Source organism: Tasmannia lanceolata, unplaced genomic scaffold (genome assembly GCF_043159265.1).
Source record: "Tasmannia lanceolata isolate RefF3 unplaced genomic scaffold, GAP_Taslan_0.1 ptg000018l, whole genome shotgun sequence".
Classification (NCBI taxonomy): Eukaryota; Viridiplantae; Streptophyta; class Magnoliopsida; order Canellales; family Winteraceae; genus Tasmannia; species Tasmannia lanceolata.
Window position 1 is genome coordinate 17994774 of NW_027518695.1, and position 20483 is coordinate 18015256.

The 20483-nt window shown below is 36.9% G+C and overlaps 1 long non-coding RNA gene across 1 annotated transcript; it reads right to left on the reverse strand.

Moving 5' to 3' along the window:
- Positions 1-317: 317 nt before the first annotated feature.
- LOC143850982 (uncharacterized) lies at positions 318-13817 on the reverse strand. The gene is made up of 2 exons (XR_013236150.1): positions 13435-13817; positions 318-605 (listed from the first exon to the last, which is right to left on the reverse strand). It is a non-coding gene; the product is annotated as an uncharacterized LOC143850982 (long non-coding RNA).
- Positions 13818-20483: the final 6666 nt, after the last annotated feature.

Here is a 20483-nt window from a genome sequence, read left to right on the forward strand (position 1 = left end):
ATCACATCAAAGCCCTTTATTTTGGTCATTTTCTCAAGAAAATATCATAAAATAAAGGTCTATGGTACCAAACTACCTTGATAACAGTGGATTTTGGAAATTTTATTATTATATTTTGTGATGGGTTTCTCATTACATATTTATAGAATGAAATTTCCGACATTTTAAATCATATTTGTCCTTTCTTTTGCTTTTAAATCAAGATTAATTAAAAATTTCATTTGGATTTTCATGTGAAACCTTCATATGTATCACTCTACCCATAACCCATTCCCAGCATGTCTTCAAGTATTAATTTCTAGAATTCAAGAATGGGATTCTAGAATCACAGAGGGGAAAGCCCTAGAAAATTTTAAAGCATCTTTATTCTTTACTACAAAATTCAGGCAATAACTTCTAAGACTTAGCACAATCAAATGCAAAAGCTACTAATCCGTAAACATAACACTCTCTTTTGCATAATCAAAACAAGGAAAATATCAAAACAAGTGTTACCATTACTCCATAACACATCACTCTGCCCATCTTCAAATGGCCATGAGATCACCAAAATTACGCATAACAATTATTGAGCCAGCAAACAGGCCAACAGCACGCAGCATCTTCTGAAAAGACAAACATTTTCAGATTCAATCCCTTTGAAGCAGAAAATCGAAAGTCGCAAACAAACCCAATAACATGCAGCCTATGTCAGCTAAATTTTGTTTTGTGATCAGCTGCCGAACCTATTCCAATTCAAAAAGAGAGGACTTGGATCATAGGCACTCGCCGGAATACTTTACATCACAATATACTTGGTGTGTAATATCGATTAGATTTCATATAGATTGGATTTGAGATCTGTTATTGAGAATGTTCTTTGAATGATCATTCTCAATATTATGCCTTGGAAGAGGACTCAGACCCCTGCACTTTTTCGCAAGAGATTTTAAGTTTTATTTAGTCATCCATTAAGGCAAACCCATAAACACACAGCCATTGTCCACTGAAATTGATCAGACTTTTGCAATGCGGCCATTGCTAAACCACAGTGAGTTACTTTTTCTCTTTCTGAAATGGTAACAATTTATATAATGGGGGAAAACAGAAAATTATAATGGAGTCAGATGTTGCCCCAAAAATAATGCATCTCTGTTGACCCCACTTTTCGCAACTGAATTCGCTAAATAGTTAGAGCAGGTAGGAATGAATTACAAAACAGAGTTCTCTGAACTTGCAACTGAATTCGCTAAATATTTAGCGCATGTAGGAATGAATTACAAAACAGAGTCAGTTCTCGGTGGTTCAGAGCATTGATGTGAAGCAAATTCTTATAAATGTTTGCTTAGTTGTTTGTAGTTTGAGCAGGTGGTCAACTGCATGAAAAACAGGGTAAAATAATTTTTTCTGCGTGACAATCCATTTGTGCATGTGTTCACTAACGGTTGTATTTTTCTTCAAATGGGCATGCATGAGTTTCCATAAGCACATTAGAGTGGTTGGGAACGATCGATTAGCATAATTATATAAGGTGGTTGGAGAGTGTAGACCATAGGATATTTGTAATCTCCACATAGTGGCAGCTCTTTGATCAACATTGCATGTAAATCTCGTGGGTTGTTGAGCTGTGTAGTTGTTTGATTTATCCATTATTCTGCGTTTTCAACGAATACTAGATCGATGTTTACACAACAAATTGGCATCAAAGCTTCAGTTTTTGCGATGCTCGTGAAAGATTCAAATCCGAGGTTCAAGGTGGAGAAGTTCGATAGGAAGAACAAATTTTGTTTATGGCAAGCTATATTTGAGATCTATTGATTCAGCAGGGTCTGCACAAAGAGCTAAACGGAAGTCAAAGAAGCCTGTAGATATGTCAGAGCCTTACTGGGCAGACAACAATTTAAGGGTTGTGAGTGTGATCTGCTATCTGTTTGAAGGGGCTAGTTGGTGACCTTGCATTACGACAGGATATGACCGCAGTGTAATGATAACAAAAGTTCAATATACTTGGCAAAAAACCAAGTGTATCACTCAGGACAAGGCATATTGATGTTAGATATTATTTCATTTGCGGGATCATATCTGAGGGCATCATTTATTTAAAGAAGGTAAACATTGCAAAAAAATCCAACAGACATGATGACAAAGCATGTTCCAATGGAGAAGTTCAAGTATTGTTTGGATTTGATTAAGTACAAGTAGATCCTTTCACCTTCTTCATGAAAATTTTCTAAAGGATTCATTAGCCGACCCCAACTAGTTTGGGACACAGGCTTAGTTGAGTTGAGTTGAGTTGAGTTCATTTGGGTACCCTGTGGAGTGGAGATGTATAACAAGCATCTTTTGGCAGATTGACAGACATCAAGCCAAGGTGGAGATTTGCTATATACGTCCCGAATTCTACCCCATCAATAGTCATATGGTCCCCTACGATTACCAAATGGACCTGAAGGACCAAATCTATAATCTCCCCTCCTTCCTTCCTCCCCCAGGCAGAAATCGGGGACAGTGCCCACGAGGAACAGAATAGGGGTATTTTTGTAGCATAAAAATCACATAATTTTTGCGTTTGGGTGAAACTTTTGTAATGTTTTCGTGCATGGGTTAATCTTTTGTATTGGGATTAGGTTTGGGATACTATATAGGGTCTTGGTTGCAAATAGTAAGATGTAATAGCATGAAAATCACATTATTATGTGTTTGGGTCTAACTTTTGTATTGTTGTTGTGTATGGGTGAAACTTTTGTTTTGGGATTAGGGATGGGATATTATATAAGGTCTTGGTTGTAAACCGAATGATGTACTTAGTAACATTTTTATAGTGGAAGTTCTTTGATCAGCGTCACCCGTGGACAGTCACATAATGTGACGAACCACTTAAATGTCTAGTGTCATCAATCTGTGTGCTTGTTTGATTTCTCTATTATTTTGCATTTCCATCTAATCCTAAATCGTCAGTCTTCACAACAACTAATGAGTGGCCACTGCAAAGAAAGCAAATGAAGTTGGGAGAGAAGAATAGTGCAACACAAAGCAAGTACATGAAGCTAGTAGAATGGAAGAACTGTTCGAAGAACATGGACCCATGAACGTTGACTTGCAATAAGTTCTAGGGAATTACAATTGCATAGCTTAAGCATTGCAAGCATCTTTATAGGCCTAGCGTGGAATGATTTCAACAAAGAACATAAACATGTATGGTTTTAGTCGAAGGCTAAAGACATCCAAGTATAGCAATGTATTTAAATCATTTACCTTGGTAGCTGTTGTAAAAGATCTGTTAAAGATGTGATCACCCATAAAGATGTAGAAGAGAGGAGAGAGATGGTTTCTAAACTCAATTCCTTCATTAACTCTGAGAATAAAGATTTTAGTGATGGTATCTTCTGGTTTTTTCACTGTCAAATCTTTTTATTTATTCTTGATGCCTTGTGATGTATCCACTATCTCAGCCAAGGTATGGAAATTTAATTGTCCATCTAGAGTTTGTATCTTCGGATTGGTTGTTTGTCGCGATCGGATTCAAAAGATTAACTTCCTTAGGAAGCAAGGTATGTTGCTTGTGGACCATTGCCCCCTATGCTTGGATGATGGTGAATCTGTGGGTCATCTCTTCATGCATTGTTCCTTTTCTCGTCAGATATGGAGCTATATACTTTTGAGGTTTGGCATATCTTGGGTTTTTCCTTTATCTATTCCGGATTTGATGCATCAGTGGGAGTTTGTGCCGTGGAGAAAGAAAGGAAAATTATTGTGGAAAATTTGTTTGCTTGCAACATAGTGGGTGATTTGGAAAGAGAAAAATTCTAGAGTTTTTGAGGGGGTTGCTAAATCTCTGTACTGGCTATATATGAAAATTATTGCCCTCTCTATATCGTGGGCAAGATGTCTTTCGGCATTCCGATTCGTTTCGGCCTTTGAGTTATGGGAGGGGTGGAGAGAAGTTTGCTTTAGTAGGGAGGCTAGGTCTCAGATTGCTCAGCAGTGGGAGGCTCCTCCTATTGGGATGTTCAAAATTAACTTCGATGGGTCGAGTTTTGGGAACCCGGGCCCAGCCGGGGTAGGTGGGTTATGTCATGATGATTGCAGCGAAGTTGTGTGGGCTTATTCTGGCTCTCTTGGGGTATGTGATGCCTCGGAGGCCGAGGTAAAGGAGGTATATCATGGTATTAAAAGACTTGATAGAGAGAGCATGGATCACATTATTGTGGAAGGTGATTCACTCAATGTAATTCGATGGTTGAAGGGGGCGGTGTTGCCTCCTTGGAGATTTTCATCTATCTTTGATAAAATAGATGATCTAATCTCGGGCTCTGCTATTGTTTTCAATCATGTGCGGAGATCTGCCAATGGGAGACGGATTCTTTGGCTAGGGGTGGGGTTAGTCGTATGACATTGGAGTGGTTTGACTTCCTCCCTCCTTGAGAGTTTTTTTGTATCTTTATTTTTATTGTTTCTCGTGTACTTTCGGGAGTGGTCCTCCTCGGCCCGCTCCCTTATCTAATGAAATCATTCTACCATTTCAAAAAAAAATAAAGATTTTAGTGATGTCTATACGTGTAAAATAACCAAAATACCCTTAGTCACATAGCTCAACCATTTTCAACACCCCCCCCCCCCCTCAAGCTAGAACATGTTGAGCTTGTCCGTCAAATAGTGATGATGAGCAGCTGAGAGACCCTTTAGAAATACATCTGCAACTTATTCTTCTTCTTTTTTTGTGTGTGTGCGTAGGTGGTGCGCGGGGGGTGGTAAAGCAAGCTGGGGTTAGGCAACCCCTACCAATGTCTCCAACTTATTCTTTACTCGAGATATAGCTAGGATCTTAGTTAACGATTCCATTTCGTTCCCCGTTTCGTTTTGATCAGTTGAACAAAATGTTTCGGCGTTTCGTTTCAGAAAAGACACTATGACATGAGATATTTTTTTTAGCAGTTAGAACTTCGAAAAAATCCAAAAACATAAAAAATTGCTAAAAATTGGAGGAACAGGGCCATCCTATGCGACCCAATTCTTCATAACATCAAGGTTGTAAAGATCCAACATTTATTTGAAGAAAATCACTATAAGCTGAAATGGCCGTGTTGACCGGTGCCTGACTAGATGAAAAAACTGTATATACTAAATTATGAGATTTTTTTTTACTAGACTTTTGGGACTTAATAGTATTTGGACACGATAGAATTTATGAATTTTTAAAATTGGAAAAATACCCCAACGTTTGGAAGCTAAGATTTTGACCCAGTCCGAAATAACCGAAAAGGTCGAATTTTGTACTAGAACTAGAAAGTTGACTTCTTATCCTTTTAGAATTAAGTCTTGAAGCTATTTTAAATAAATCCAAATCGGGTGGGGGGGGTGTGGATTCCCTTATTTCCATGTAAATCTTCAGTAAATGGAAATTTACTTAAATTACTTTGTATGTAAATACTCCATTCTAAGAAGAGGAACAAAGAAGAAGAGACCTAAGAAGAGGAAAAACAAGGCGAAATGCCCTGTTTCAGCTGAAACCAAATGAAACGCCGGCCGCAAAAAAAGCAATAACTTAGGCTACGATAAATTTCACGATCTAACCATTCAAAAAAAAAAAAAAGGGATAAATTTCATGATCTGCCTTCTCACATATGAAATGGTATTCTATCTCAATGTGCTTTTTCTTAGTACGGAAATAGATTAATAACACTGATTATTGCAGTAAAGAACATGTGATCTTGATCTTAAATGTAACACCTAATGAAGATGACACAACCATGTAAGCTTTGACGTGCTAGAAGCCATGACACTGACCTGTGAATGGATCTTTTGCCCATTCTACATTAGAATATCCGCATAATCATCGTTTTAGAATAGCCCAAGATCCAAAGTGCCTCGAATGTACCTGAGAATACTCTTGGCTGCCTGAGGGTATTTCTCTCTAGGATCATGAAGAAACAGATAAAACTGATTCACCACATATGATATGTCAGGTCTAGTGACAGTCAGGTATTGAAGTCATGACATGGTAATTGTGAACCTATACAAGACTAGGTATTTCCTTGAAGTTTTGCATCCCAAGGTAATTGACACAAGATCTACAGGATTATTCACTAACGAAAAAATATGCGATATGGAATATCCAATATTGACATCTGATTCACCAAGACTATGGGTCAAGTCACACTATAATTAATCACTTCGATTGACAATCATAAACTAGTTAGCTAGATCTTCCTAGGCACTACTTCACCATGGTATACAAAGCTCATTATGGCATAGATAAAACACTAAATGATTAAAATCTACAGCCTAAAATTACAAAAAATACAAGAAATCCATATAGTGCAGAATACGACGATTGAGATAAACCACTTTCTTGGGATTTTCTCAACGAGGGAAATCTCAATATATTTTACCCATCTTAATCTTTTCATTTGAAAAATACCAAGAAAACTTAAAATAAAAAAAGAAATCTAAAATAAGAAAACTAGCAAAATCCACAAATAAATAAAAGTACAAAATAAATATCATATGTGTGATCTTTTTATGAAAAATGCATCTAATTAAATAATTAGAATGATTTAAAATCTTGCATAGGACCAAAAACTCCCAAGTTGAAAGAGAACAGCAAACAAAGAAGTAGGTCTTGTGAGGCTTCATTTTATCTGAAATTTTAGGGTTTTATTTGTAGGAAGTTATGGTTATTTCTATATGATTTTTAGGGGTGAATTTGATAGGGTTTTCAGTTAAATCTACTAGGGAATATGTGAGGAGTATTTCTCTTTCTAATTTAACTTTTGTGAATCATTAGGTCTTTGATTGAGCAAAATATGGAGGGTTGTGCCCTTACGAATTATAAATATTTTCATTTTTTATGTAACATGAAATTTTATTTAGTTGGACTCATTGTGCCCCTAATACAAAAAAGTGAGTGATAAAGGGGGTATAAAACTTGAGTTTTATTTTTTTAAAATTGAGAATTGGAAGGTTTGGAACTTTCCTTTATTGCTAAATTAGGGGAGTGGTAAGGTCGTAGGAATCTCATCTAACCACAATTCCCTTGGTTCGATTGGATTAGAAACAGCTATTTCGAAGAAAATTGTGGCATTTTACTTTCGAGATTATTATCCACTATCAATTTTATTTTCTGCAAGATTTTTTCCTGCATACCATAATAAGTGATAAAGTTTATAGAAATATTTGCCCGAGAATTCTTTACAGTGTCTAGGGATTTGAAATTCCAGCAACTAATTGTGTCAACATTCCATTGCTTTTGTTTATATCAGTTCAGGTCAAAATTTCCTAGAAAAATGATATAGGAACAGGGTGTATGATAGACCCAAGGCCCAAAATGACAATAGGATGTGTGGACAGGAAGGAGACCATGAAAGTTACCAAAATTGCACTTGACTTTCAAATATGATAGGAACATCTTTGGAGATTGTTTCACCTACGTCGCAACTAAGTGCGTTGCGTCGTCTGAAATCAGCCAATTCACTTTTCCATTAATGTCAGAGATTAGAAAACCCGTTTTCAGTTAGACTATCATTCAGTTAGACTATCTTTGCCATCCACGGGAAAGTGAATGGGCGGATTTCAGTCGACGCACTTAGTCATCAAGAAGGTGAAATCCACTCCCGTATTTGCTCTAGTTTTCAACCGTCTATAATTTTTGCCATAATTTTTGCCACCATAATGGTCGGGTTTTTCTTTACACCATCATCACCATCCCAATTTTCACTATTATGACGGGCATTGTTTCCGCCTGGTCGGTGAGCAATGGCGAAAGGCGGAAATAGCTCAAACTTTTTTGGCATAATGGAGAGAGAAACTCAAAGACCTAAAAACTCAATTTGCAAAAATAGAGGAAAATGCTCTCATGGAGCGAGGTTGGAAATGCGCATTATTATTTTTTATTTTAACAATCTAAAGAGCTCTAACCGCGTTCCTTGTCTAATGAGAATTCAATTGAACCTTGGTCCAAACCACACACGAACATAAATGGTTTTGTATGGTTTTTTTCCTGGTCCCAAGGCACATTTGGTTAGCACCTTAATAGTATAACACGCAAGATTTTTTGAAAAGAAGCGGAAATACGGTAAACCTCAAGAACAAAAAACATGTATTCTTCTCACGAGCAATAAGCATCAATGAAGGGCTAGCGGCGAGCCTAGTTATAAATTTCGTTTCATTTCTCGCCCAAAAACGAACGAAATATTTCGTTCAGGACCGAAATCCGGAACGGAATGGCTATATTTGTCGTTTCGTTCCGGATTTCATTCTGTTTCGGACGAAATCCGAACGAAATACCATATTTCAGACGAAACGGCCCTTTGTACGAAAGATCTCATTTATTTTTCTTCTCTTCTTCTTGCATCTTCTTAGTTCTCTTCTATTCTTCTTTCCTCTTCTTAGCATTTACATGTAAAGTCATTTAAGTATCCATATACTTAAGATTTATATGTAAATAAAGGAAAACGCCCCATTTGGGTTTATTAAAAATAGTTTCAAGACCCAATTCTAAAAGGATAAAAGGTCAACTTTCCAAGTACAAAATTCGAAAAAAACAGGCCGGGTGAAAATCTTAACTTCCAAATGGTGGGGGGTATTTTATTCATAAATTATATCATGTCCAAATATTATTAAATCCCAAAAGTCGGGTAAAAAATATCATAATTTGGTCAACAAAATTTTTCATCTGGTCAAGCACTGGTCAACATAGGTTTTAAGTTATAAAGAGGTTTTTTATATATTTGGTTCATTTAATTGTTTCTTATATTTTTTTAACAATTTCTAATTTTTTTGATTTTTTTCTTATTTTTTAGTATTAAAAAAAAGTTACGGACAAAACGCCAAATGAAACGGTTAAAACATCAAAGCGTTCCGTTCCAGTAGCCAAAACGAAACGGCGAACAAAACGGAATTCATAACTAAGGTGACGAGCAAGAAGAGGAACTTAAGATAGTGAGCGCCAGCAACGGGTGAGCGATGATGAGCAGTGATGAGCGGCGAGAGGTACCTAGCAGGTTTCAGGTTTTGGTTTTGGTTTCGGTATGTGTTATGGTAATGACGAAAATGGAGAGAAGTCAGTTTCGGGTGGAAATCCAATAAAATCATGGAGACGCATGGAAACATATGAAACGGTCGACATTTAAGATGGAACTTCAAGAAGTGCTAGAATAAGCACAAATACACACTAAAAATCATCATATAAGCACAAAAACCCCTCATAACAGTTTAACAACATCGAGCACCTAGTGACACATGTTATTGTGCATATCTGATAATAGATTACAAACCACATTTCAGATGTAATTTATATACAAATGTATGTGTAGTACATATACCACATTTCACATGCAAGGTTTTAAATTTAGGTTTCGGTGGAAATCTTGTAAAATCACGGAAACACATGGAAACATAGGTAACAGATGAAATTTTTTAATCTTTAAAAAACATATGCAAATGATGAAACTTTAAGATGAAACTTTGGGCAAAGCTAGACAAGGCAAATACATACATAGAAACCATCACATAAGCAACAAAACCATCCATAATGGCTTAATCACATCGAACATATGCAAATAAAGAAGTAAAATGTAAAGAAGTATAAGAAAGTAGGTCTCCCCTCTAAGAAATAGAGTTGTGCAGTTCAATGATGTTGCCTACCAAATATCATTCTATACATTAATGAAATGGAATGAAATGCAAATAACATCTTTCTTTCTTTTTTGTTCTGTCCATTTCGATTGAATTTCCGGAATTTCAGTCGAATTTTAGGAATTTCGGTTAAAATTTCAGAGAAATAATGACGTGAAAGAAAATAATGGCGGGTGGAAATGGAAACATTTCGGTCGTTTCGGGGAAGTTTAAAACCATGTTCACAGGTAATTCATATAGATATAATTATGTAACATGTACTGGTATAGTATACCAATAATACACTTACGTTTTAGTTTCTGTATGTGTTTCGGTTTCAATGTACATTTCGGTAAGGATGGAAAAAGGAATCATTTTGGTTCTTTCGTGTCAATTTCAGGAAATTTAAAATCATTCCATAGGCAAGTACTAGTGAGGAGCAAGCGGCGAGCAATGGTGTCATAAACAATGGCAAGTCATGGCCAACGGCAAGCAATGGCCGTCAACGACTATAGCAAGTGGTGAACAATAGCGAAAGGTGAGCGACAAACAGAGGTGGAAAAAAAACCACGATACAGGGAATTGTGTTGGTGGATTCTAAGTTTCGAAAGAAACTCGGAGGACCAGTTGTCGATCTCTACATGCCACGGAGCGAGCATGGTCCTAATCGATTCCCTACTCGGTCAAGCGATCAGTTCACATAGCACAACTCTATTTCTTATCAAAGGCTTTGACCCAGACCACATTGATGAATACATAAAAAAGGCTAAAACATGTTAAGCAGAGAATATTATGCATGAAACGCCAATTTCCTCCATTCGGCAAGCATTATATAAGAATCAAGAGGACTTGAGAGTGATGACTTTGGACACTGATGAGATAAAATCGAGGAAAGTGCAACCGTTCAAAAAAAATCGTGGAAAAATCAAATGACCATGAGAGAAAGTGAAAGATGGCTACCTCTCATTAGGTCGCCTTAAGCTTCACTTAGAAGGATCTTTTGGTGACCCTAAACCAATGGGATAGATATTGTCAACAATAATGTGAGAGTATTAGATTGGGAAGCACTGGTCGATCGGAGGTAAAAGATTCAAGTGAGATAAGGTTGCTTGTGTTACAGCATATCAGATCTAGTATGATCGGACCGCTGTTGGATCTAGGAGGTTAGATTAGGCAACTGGAGTAGATTAGATAGCTAGATTTGAATTAAATCATCCGTATCAACATCTTTTCCTTCATCTTATCGTTATCTTCTCATGCCCATCCCTGAGTGCTCTAGCACAATTTAGGGCGATTTTAATCATCAAATATGAATGAAGTATTTTTGAAATGGATCATAGCAGGTCGATACCATGATTATCATTATCTTCTCATGGTTATACCTGAGTGCTCTATATAAGCACAATTTAGGGTCAATGTAATCATCCAATATGAATGAAATATTCTTTCTTTATCATGGTATCATGGCAGGTTGATCCTACTCGATATTGACCACAACATACGAAGTTCTGTTATCCAGCGGACAGCCAATCTATCCGTCCACTGGGCTGCCATCAATCCCTATCACGATCCACCCACTGAAAATCAAAACCCAACATTACAGACCCGAAACCCCTGCAAACACCCAAAGACACTCCCAGCAACCAGCTGCATATCCCTTCATCACCTTCTCCTTTCATCTCCCTCGACTTCTCTATCAGGTTGCATAATGTAAAGGTCTTTTAAGCTTATGGTAGATCAACTCAAAGTCACATTTGTACTTGGAAGTGATTAGAGTAATATGATTAGGTGGGTCACAGCTTCACATGTGAAATGTTTCCACAGGAGACTGGCCGACCATACTAAGGGGATCATAGACCTTTGTTCTACTATTAAACATTTTGGGGATTTAATAGGGAGGCTAATGTGGAGTCTAGTTCTTTGAAAAAGAAGTGGAAATGCCCAAAAGAATCTGTTGCGAGATCCTAACCCTACTAAGATTGTAGTCGCGTTTGGTTTCAACCATCATGACCTCGGGCATATTTTTTGCACTTTATTCTTGTTTTAATAAAGTTCATTATCATTAAAAAAACAAAAAGGAGAAAAAGTTCTTGTGTAAACAATTACTTTGTACATCTCAAAATAGGAAACTAACAAACAGTGTAACTTATCGAGTTCTTTTACAACTTCAATGCACATAATCAGATCAAACACTGAAGCTTACAAATATTATAAGATACAAAGACATGGCAAGAGAAACAAACGAAGGAGCTACATAACTCTAAACCTGGGTTACCAAATGAAGGGGGTGTGGATAAGAGCAGCGGAAAGAAAGAAAATACGCTATTTTAGGACTTGAAGCATCTGGGAATTGCAAGATTTCAAACAAGAGCAGTACCCTAAGCAGAAAGGTCATGAAACCAAGGTTCTGAAAATCAGAATTGAATCGTAAATCATATGATTCTTTCAGATTTATATATAAAAAAAGATGAAAATATTAAATAATATAAAAATAAGAATAAAACCATGATTTGGCCGACACTTTGAATTTTATGGATGACACCCGTGTCGTGTTCGACACGACACCTGTGTCCACACGTGTCGACACTCCTTTAGACACTTTTAAATGTGGTGATAGAAGTGTTAGTAACTTTATATATATGTAGGTGCATATGTGTGTCGCTATTTCTAGATTTTTATGGGTTTCCATGCCAGATACCTCGTATTCGTGTCAAAACTCGGCACACGAATTCGTATCCACAAATGATGATTATATGTGCTTTCTATTTTAGCCGTGTCTTCGTTTCTAAATTTTGGGAGTTTGTCGCGTCCGTGTCGTGCGACACTCGTGTCCGTGTCCATAAATCATAGGAATAAAATGATAATTACAGATTTTCATTCAAAACTATTAAATTAGATATAAAATTCCATGATTAATAATCCAAAGTTGCGGCTGGTATTGGTAGAAGTAGGAAGGATGAGGAATTAAGAACAGGAGAAAAAGAAAAGGGATGAGGAGGAAAAGAATAGGATAAAAGGAAGAAGGTTTTTAGATTATAAGTTGGGGCAGGAGTTCATTTATGATTTATTTCTAATCGTAAAGGGACTAGCACAAAAAATAAGCGAACAAAAAAGAATAGCAAAAAATTCGTAAAAATCGCACGATTCAAAGTGGAACCAAACTTGAATAGTAAGAGTTTTACGAAAATTGATCCTTCCTTCCGATTTGAATCATTCAACCCTCGATACGATTTGAATCGTAGATCAAAATCGCGCGAATCTTATGATTTTAACATGGCATGCAACTATAATGTAATCATAAAAAAATATAATAAGTGGACCGCACACAATCACATGGTCAAGTAAACCAACCCAAACTCGACCCAATTTAATGGTAAAAGCTCAACCCGAATTCCCAGAAATCGACCCAAGTTGCATCCCTACTTAGACCAGCATAAATGGAATTTTAGGTATGTCAAAAAAAGTACACCAAGTAACCTCCTCTATAATACAACAAGACAAGTATTGAAGAGAAATGTTATTTTGGTTTTACTATGTTACCTTTCTATTCATGTTTTATCAATTAGTGAAACCCAAATCCTATGATTCCTTTGGAATAAAAAATAATAATAAAATAACTTTCTTTCACTTGATATTCCATATTTCCATGAACGAATATTGCAAGATATGTTTAATCAACAGAATTTAAAATTGCAACATATGTTTAACCAACAGAATCTAAAACCATTCAAAAAAAAAAAAACCAACAGAATCTATAAAAAAATTAACTCAAAGAACAACACAGTTTCCAGTGGAATGAATTTCTGGGTTTTGTAGAGTCAAAAGAGTCAGAAATCATACAGCGTTAACGGCCCATTTCTCTTCGTCTTGGAACTGAGACGAGCAAAACTCCCTTAACTTCTTCATCGAAATCGAATATTCCGCCATTGAAGCACAGAGAGAGAGAGATTAGGGTTTTGGAGAGAGATTAGGGTTTTGGTTATTTGGGGTTTTTTTTTTTTCTTTCCTTCGCAGCCTAAGCTTAAAATCTCGAAGCGAGTTTTTTATAGGGAAAAGTACCAATGGGAGACAACAAAATACGAGAATTTCCAACGGGGGACACACTTATGAAAATTTGGTAGAGGGGGAAGAAATAGGGTTATCAACCTTCTAAATGGGGTTATCAAACACTTAAAAGGGGGTTATCAACCCTCTATAACAATTTTTCAAAATTGTCTCCCCAGTTGACAATTCTTGTATTTTGGTGTTCCCATGGGCAATTTTCCTTTTTTATATGGTGACCTAGACCGGTCATTTGATGGGCCACAGGATAAGTAGGTTGGGCCCAAAAAATCATTTCCTTAGGTACCGTGAAAACCTGTTGGCTGGATCACTTAAAAAATAGATTTTGATTCTTGATGATCCCAAAAAATTGTATGATAATCTAAACCGTTCAATTGATGGCCCACAATGTAAATAGGCTATGCCCAAAACCTCATCTCCATAGGATCATCCTAGCCCTCCGATCTATAGAGGAACTACATATTATGGAAACATCTATAGATCGGAGGGTTGGGATCATCCTATGGAAATGATTTTTGGGCCTACCTATTTACATTGTGGCCCATCAAATGGATGGTTTTGGAGTTGGACCATCCTATGGTGTGGACTGTAAAGTACTTTTGAAAGAAAAAAAGAAGAAGGGGGGAAATGATTTTTTGGCCCTCAGAAGAATAATGCATCGCCCTTTTAAGAATAATGCATCCCCCTAAGAATAATGCATCCCCCCTTGTAACGTGAATTGTGGGCAGACTTTAACACTTTTTTACGTCAAAATCACATTGAAAGGGGGGCGCATTATCCTATAGGGGCGATAAAATCATCGCCGAAAAACTATTGGACTATACGGGCTTACACCATATAAAATCTCACACTAGATAAACCTAGATATGGGATTGCCTACCCAATTTGCCAATTTCCCTAAAAACAATTTTGGAGTCCCCTCTTTTTCAGATAAGAAGTGCCACCTCTTATCTCAAGTAAATTAGTGACTAAAACAAATTAAGCCGGTTCTTTTCTAATGAAAAGAGGGTTCTTCCTTATTTTCTCTTCAACCTCCCTTCTCTCTCTCTCAGAAATATAAAAAATCTATGATTTATTTTCTAGACTTTGTATTGGAGCCCTTTGTTTCCTCTATTTATACTTTTTCTCAACAAATCCACAAATAATAAACTCCCTTGCTATTTTTACTACTAATGCACCAAATATAGTTTTTGATCCACAGTGATCAAGCCACAAGTTTTATAGATTACCATCCAACCGTACAAATTTGATCAAGGGAGAGCCTGTGCTTGGCTGCACAAAAGCCAGGATGGTTTAGGGATTTTGCTTTGCATTTGTGTGCCACATCAGCAAAATCTCTTGTTTGGTTGCCAATGTAGCATCGAAATACCTGGAGACTATTAGGCAACTTTCATAGGTAATTATTGCATGTCATGTGACGTGACGTGTCCACTCCTTACGCCCTTCAAGCCGAATGTCTCCTAGAAGGTAGAATTTAGATTGGAGAATGATGCTTGTTCTCTTTCTCTTCTATTTATAATGGGAATGACACCCACTCCCAGTGCTGTGCGAGGTTGGCAACCAAACACTAGTTATCACCCTATTGACTACTTATACCACTCATCTACAAGGTAACTAACTGTTTCCAAATAAAGCATTGATCACATGGAAAATTATGTTATTCTAAACATTAACTTAATGATCCCTTTGGATCTTGGGCAATGAAAAACAAAGAATAATCCGAATTGAATGAGATGGGTTAGAAATACCTTGAGCCATTGTTGTCTCTTCTTGGTATGCAATCTGACGATACCAAAGACTTTTAAGACTTTTCCGAGCACAAGAGCGACTCAGAAACTCCCCTTAATATTCTCTTCCTCATCCCCATCACTAGGCTTATGGGAAGCCTCTCTTTGATGTGTTTTTCTTAAGAAAGAGATGAAACTTAGTAGAGAGTGGAAGAGGGACCAACGGCCTTTATTTATAAGCCAAGAAAGCTCCCATAGAATTTTCCTAAAATAGCAAATTCGTTTGGCTCCTTTAGGCACAAGATTAACAAGTATTCTTTATGCTAATTTGCAGCCCAAGAAGTTACCAAACTAGTGTGACTAGTAGCTTTAATGAAAAAGGTTTCTTAATGCAAGGCCATTATCGAGATTAGTAAGTTTTTAAAGATAAAAACCTCTAACAGTCTTCCACTTGGTCTACATGGGCTTTAAACCTTTTGCAGCATTTACTAATCACAATAATATTCCTTACATTCCGTTCCATAAGCGTACTAACAACGGATCATGTAATCATTTGACTATCAATCTATCGAATGACCTCCCCATGTTCACAAACTAGCAAAGTCATCAACATCAATTAAAACATGATCCACTTTATGTCGTTACTGACATTCTGCTTCTTCAAGTCATTCATTCATTGTGCACAATACAAATAATGAAAAAGCATATAACTTTATTTATCATGATCAAGCTCAAAAGTGATCACATTACAATGTCTATAACCTTTCCAACTTCCTTATACCACCCAAACAACCCAGGCAAGCATTCTTGGTTGGGTTAAACCTTTTCATCCTTGGGTGGCAACTAGTGATCTCACACAATAGATTGTAACATACACTCATACAATAATATAAGGAGATTTCATCACTAAAGTTAGCCATAGAAGAGAAGATCCAACAAAGTATCTATCTTAGAAAAATGCAACATCTCAATCACATGCATAGAGGCTAAAATTCTAAAATTTTGCAATCACATACACAAATTACATGGGAGCAATGACCTTCCGTTGGGCCGATCAAAGTCCCAATACAATTTCAAGGTTGCAAACTCTCAGTGTGTACATACATTTGCAAGCCTATCAATTTGTCACTCACGACGAATAGGGATTCTTTGGAAATTTTGTTACGTGAATCCAAAGAATCCTTTGCATATGGGCAGAAAAAACTTTTAAGTGAATTAGCATGTATAAACCGTAGTTGGGTGCACAGAGGAAACTAAATATATACAAGTGCAACAACAGTGTTTATCCATAGCCAACCAATAATGCAACTCATAAAATATGAATCCCTATGTGTGTGTTCACGTATATTGGGCTCTTAATTCTTGCTTCAGAGTGAATAGGAATCCTTTTGAAACTTTGTCGCATGAATCCAAAGGTCCTTCACAGAGCATGTACATATATTTCTTAAGTACTCCAACTAAATCCAAACACAAAAGTGCACATAAAATATAGTTGGATATTTAAAAGGGAGCCTAGAGCATATATTCATAGTAGATATGTGTCCAATGATAAAATTAATATGTACCTAATTAATAGTATGCCTCATAACTTCAAGAATGAGTAATCAAAAGGGTTAAAAGATCAAGTAGGGGCATACAAATATTCCACAATATGTGTTTGGGTGGATAAAACATAAACTAAACATGCATACCACAAAAAACTATTCCGTGCAATTAATGCAGTTAAGCAAGATAGATCATCAACTATCAGTTGTGAGAAACAAAAAACTGGAACTTTAAAGGGTCAAAAAACCGCTCACAAAGCTCCAGGCACTTTACACACAAGCTATAAGATCCGATTCTCAGATGGCTTCGAAACCTATGCCAATGGATTTGGAACACTTGAAAACCTTAGGAAACCGTCTTATCTTGTAAATTTTTTTACCAAGAATGGGTCCAAAAAGTTTGTTGTAGGAAAATCCAAATATACCATAAAGTTCGAATTTCATAGAAAACAGAAAGCGATGACCCTGAAAGTTTTACCCAAGGTAGATGGGATCTAGAGGGTCCTAGAATCATTTCAATTTGCCAAAAACCGGTCGAAAAGGGCTCGAACCGGCCTCCAAAGTGGGTCGAACCGGTTTGGTCAAACTCGGTCAACCCCATGACTGGCCCGTCACTATGACGCGTGTCACAGTCACTGCTTGTAATTAAAAATAATTTCAAAACTAAAGTTGCTTTCTTTACAAAATACCATTCAATGAAAGTTTCCATAAAAACTACTATTTAATACCAGCACTAAAAAGTTTTAAAACTACAATTAGAATGTCTTCTTCCCCGATACTAAGTTTGCAAAACCAGTAAGTTACAGAGTAAATTATGGAATTGCCATCCAACTTCAGAACCGTCGTTCTCCCTCTCCGTCTGTTGGATTGACTTAAAACTTTAGAGAATGGTCTGTCGGTCGGAGAGGAACAAAACGGTACTGGCCACTCGTCGGAAAAGTTTGTCAGCCGCCGGCCGGATTTACTTTTCCGGCGAGGCGCAAAATTGGTATTTTCATCAAAACTCAAATTTTCTTCGAATATCAAAGCGTACAACCTATGGCTTTTATACCAAATGTTATTCCAAACATTAACTTAATGATCCCTTTGGATCTTGGGCAATGAAAAACAAAGAATATTCTGAATTGAATGAGATGGGTTAGGAATACCTTGAGCCATTGCCGTCTCTTCTTGGTGTGCAATCCGACGATACGAAAGACTTTTCCGAGTACAAGAGCAACTCATAAACGCCCCTTAATCTTCTCTTTCTCATCCCCATCACTAGGCTTATGGGAAGCTTCTCTTTGATGTGTTTTTCTTAAGAAAGAGATGAAACTTAGTAGAGAGAGAGAGGAAGAGGGACCAAGGGCCTTTATTTATAGGCAAAGAAAGCTCCCATAGAACTTTCCTAACATAGCAAATTTGTTTGGCTCATTTAGGCACAAGATTAGCAAGTATTCTTCATGCTAATTTGCAACCCAAGAAGTTTCCAAACTAGTGTGATTAGTAACTTTAATGAAAAATGTTGATTAATGCAAGGCCATTATTGAGATTATCAAGTTTTTAAACATAGAAACCTCTAACAAATTAATGTAAAATATTACAGAGGTTTTAGGTTGATTTTTCATTTAGTAGTGAAATTCTTGTTTTGCCCGAGTAAGTCTCCGCTGAAGCCGCCAACAAGGAGGCAGGAATGGAGTTGGGAGACTGGGTCTGGAGATGTTTGTCTTCCTCCTTCCTTAAGTCGTATCTAATCTTTTATCCTTTTCTGGTCTTGTCTTTGTTTTCTTTCTTTGTATTGGGACTATCTTAGTCTCCCCTTGATCCATTTTAATGAAGTATGTTACTATTAAAAAACAAAACTCTCCGCTAAATAGGCGTTCAACTCAGGGCGAGTTCAACCCGAACATGTCGGGATCAACATGAAGAAAAAGTTGGGTCTGGTTGGGTTGAGTTCGGGTCGGGTCGGGTTTGGGTTGAGCTCTTGGGCAACCCGACCCGAGTGAAACCCAACATTTTTGTTATCAATTTTTATTGCAAGCTTAAAAACTCAGGTTGGGCCGTGTTGAACTCATCAAATGAACACTTTGGATCATCCAAACAATATGCACCCACTATGTTTTTGGTAGTGTTTGGATTCAGGTATGAGGTTTGGAGAGGGGTATGGGGTCTTCATTAGCATTGAAAGAGCTTCAAAAGAGGGGGTCTACCTTATACAAATTGAAACCTCAGGGGGTGTGGTTGGTGACTTTTAAAAGTTAGGGCTAGAGTTGAAAATGTTAGAAAGTTGAGGGGGTGTAACTGTATTTTTTCCTAAAATATAGTTGGATATTTAAAAGGGAGCCTAAAGCACATATTCATATTAAATTCATGTCCAATGATAAAATTAATATGTACCTAATTAATAGTACGCCTCCTAACTTCAAGAATGAGGAATCAAAGGGGTTAAAAGATCGAGTAGGGGCTTATAAATAATCCAGAATATGTGTTTGGGTGGATAAAAAGTAAACTAAATATGCATACCACAAAAAACTATTTTGTGCAATTAATGCATCTAAGCAAAACAAAACAACTATTAGTTGTGTTGTGAGAAGAAAAAAACTAGGACTTTAAAGGGTCCAAAAACCACTCACAAAGGGAGGCCTACAAGCACTTTACACATGAGATAGATCCGATTCTCATTTGGTTTCGAAACCTATGCCAATGGATCCGGAACGCCATAAAACCTTAGGAAACAGTCTTATCTTGTAAATTTTTTCCAAAAAATGGGTGCAAAAAACTTGTTGTGGGAAAATCTAAATATGCCATGAAGTTCAAATTTTATAGAAAACGGAAAGCGATGATCCTGAAATTTTTACCCAAGGTAGAGGGGATCTAGAGGGTCCCAGAATCGTTTTTAATTTGTCAAAAACGGCTGAAAAGGGCTCGGACCGGCCTCTAGAGTGGGTCGAACCGGTTTGGTCAAACTCGATCAACCCCATGACTGGCCGTCACCATGACTCGCGCCATAGTCACAGCTTGTAATTAAAAATAGTTTCAAAAGTAAAGTTGTTTTCTTTATAAACTACCATTCAATGATAGTTTCCATAAAAACTACTATTTAATACCAGTACTAAAAAGTTTTAAAACTACCATTAGAATGTCGTCTTCCCCGATACTAGGTTTGCAAAACTAGTAAGTTACAAAGTAAATTAAGGAATTGCCATCCAACTTCAGAACCATCGTTCTCCCTCTCCGTCTGTCGGATTGACTTGAAACTTTAGAGGATGGTCCGTAGGTTGGAGAGGAATAAAACAGTACTGGTCACTCACAAGAAAAGTTCGCCAGCCGCCGGCCAGATTTATTTTTTCGGCGAGGTGCAAAATTGGATTTTCATCAAAACTCAAAGTTTCTTCGAATTTCAAAGCGTACAACCTATGGTTCTGATACCAAATTTTATTCTAAATATCAACTTAATGATCCCTTTGGATCTTGGGCAATGAAAAACAAAGAATATTCCGAATTGAATGAGATGGGTTAGAAATACCTTGATCATTATCGTCTCTCCTTGGTGTGCAACCCGAAGATACCAAAGACT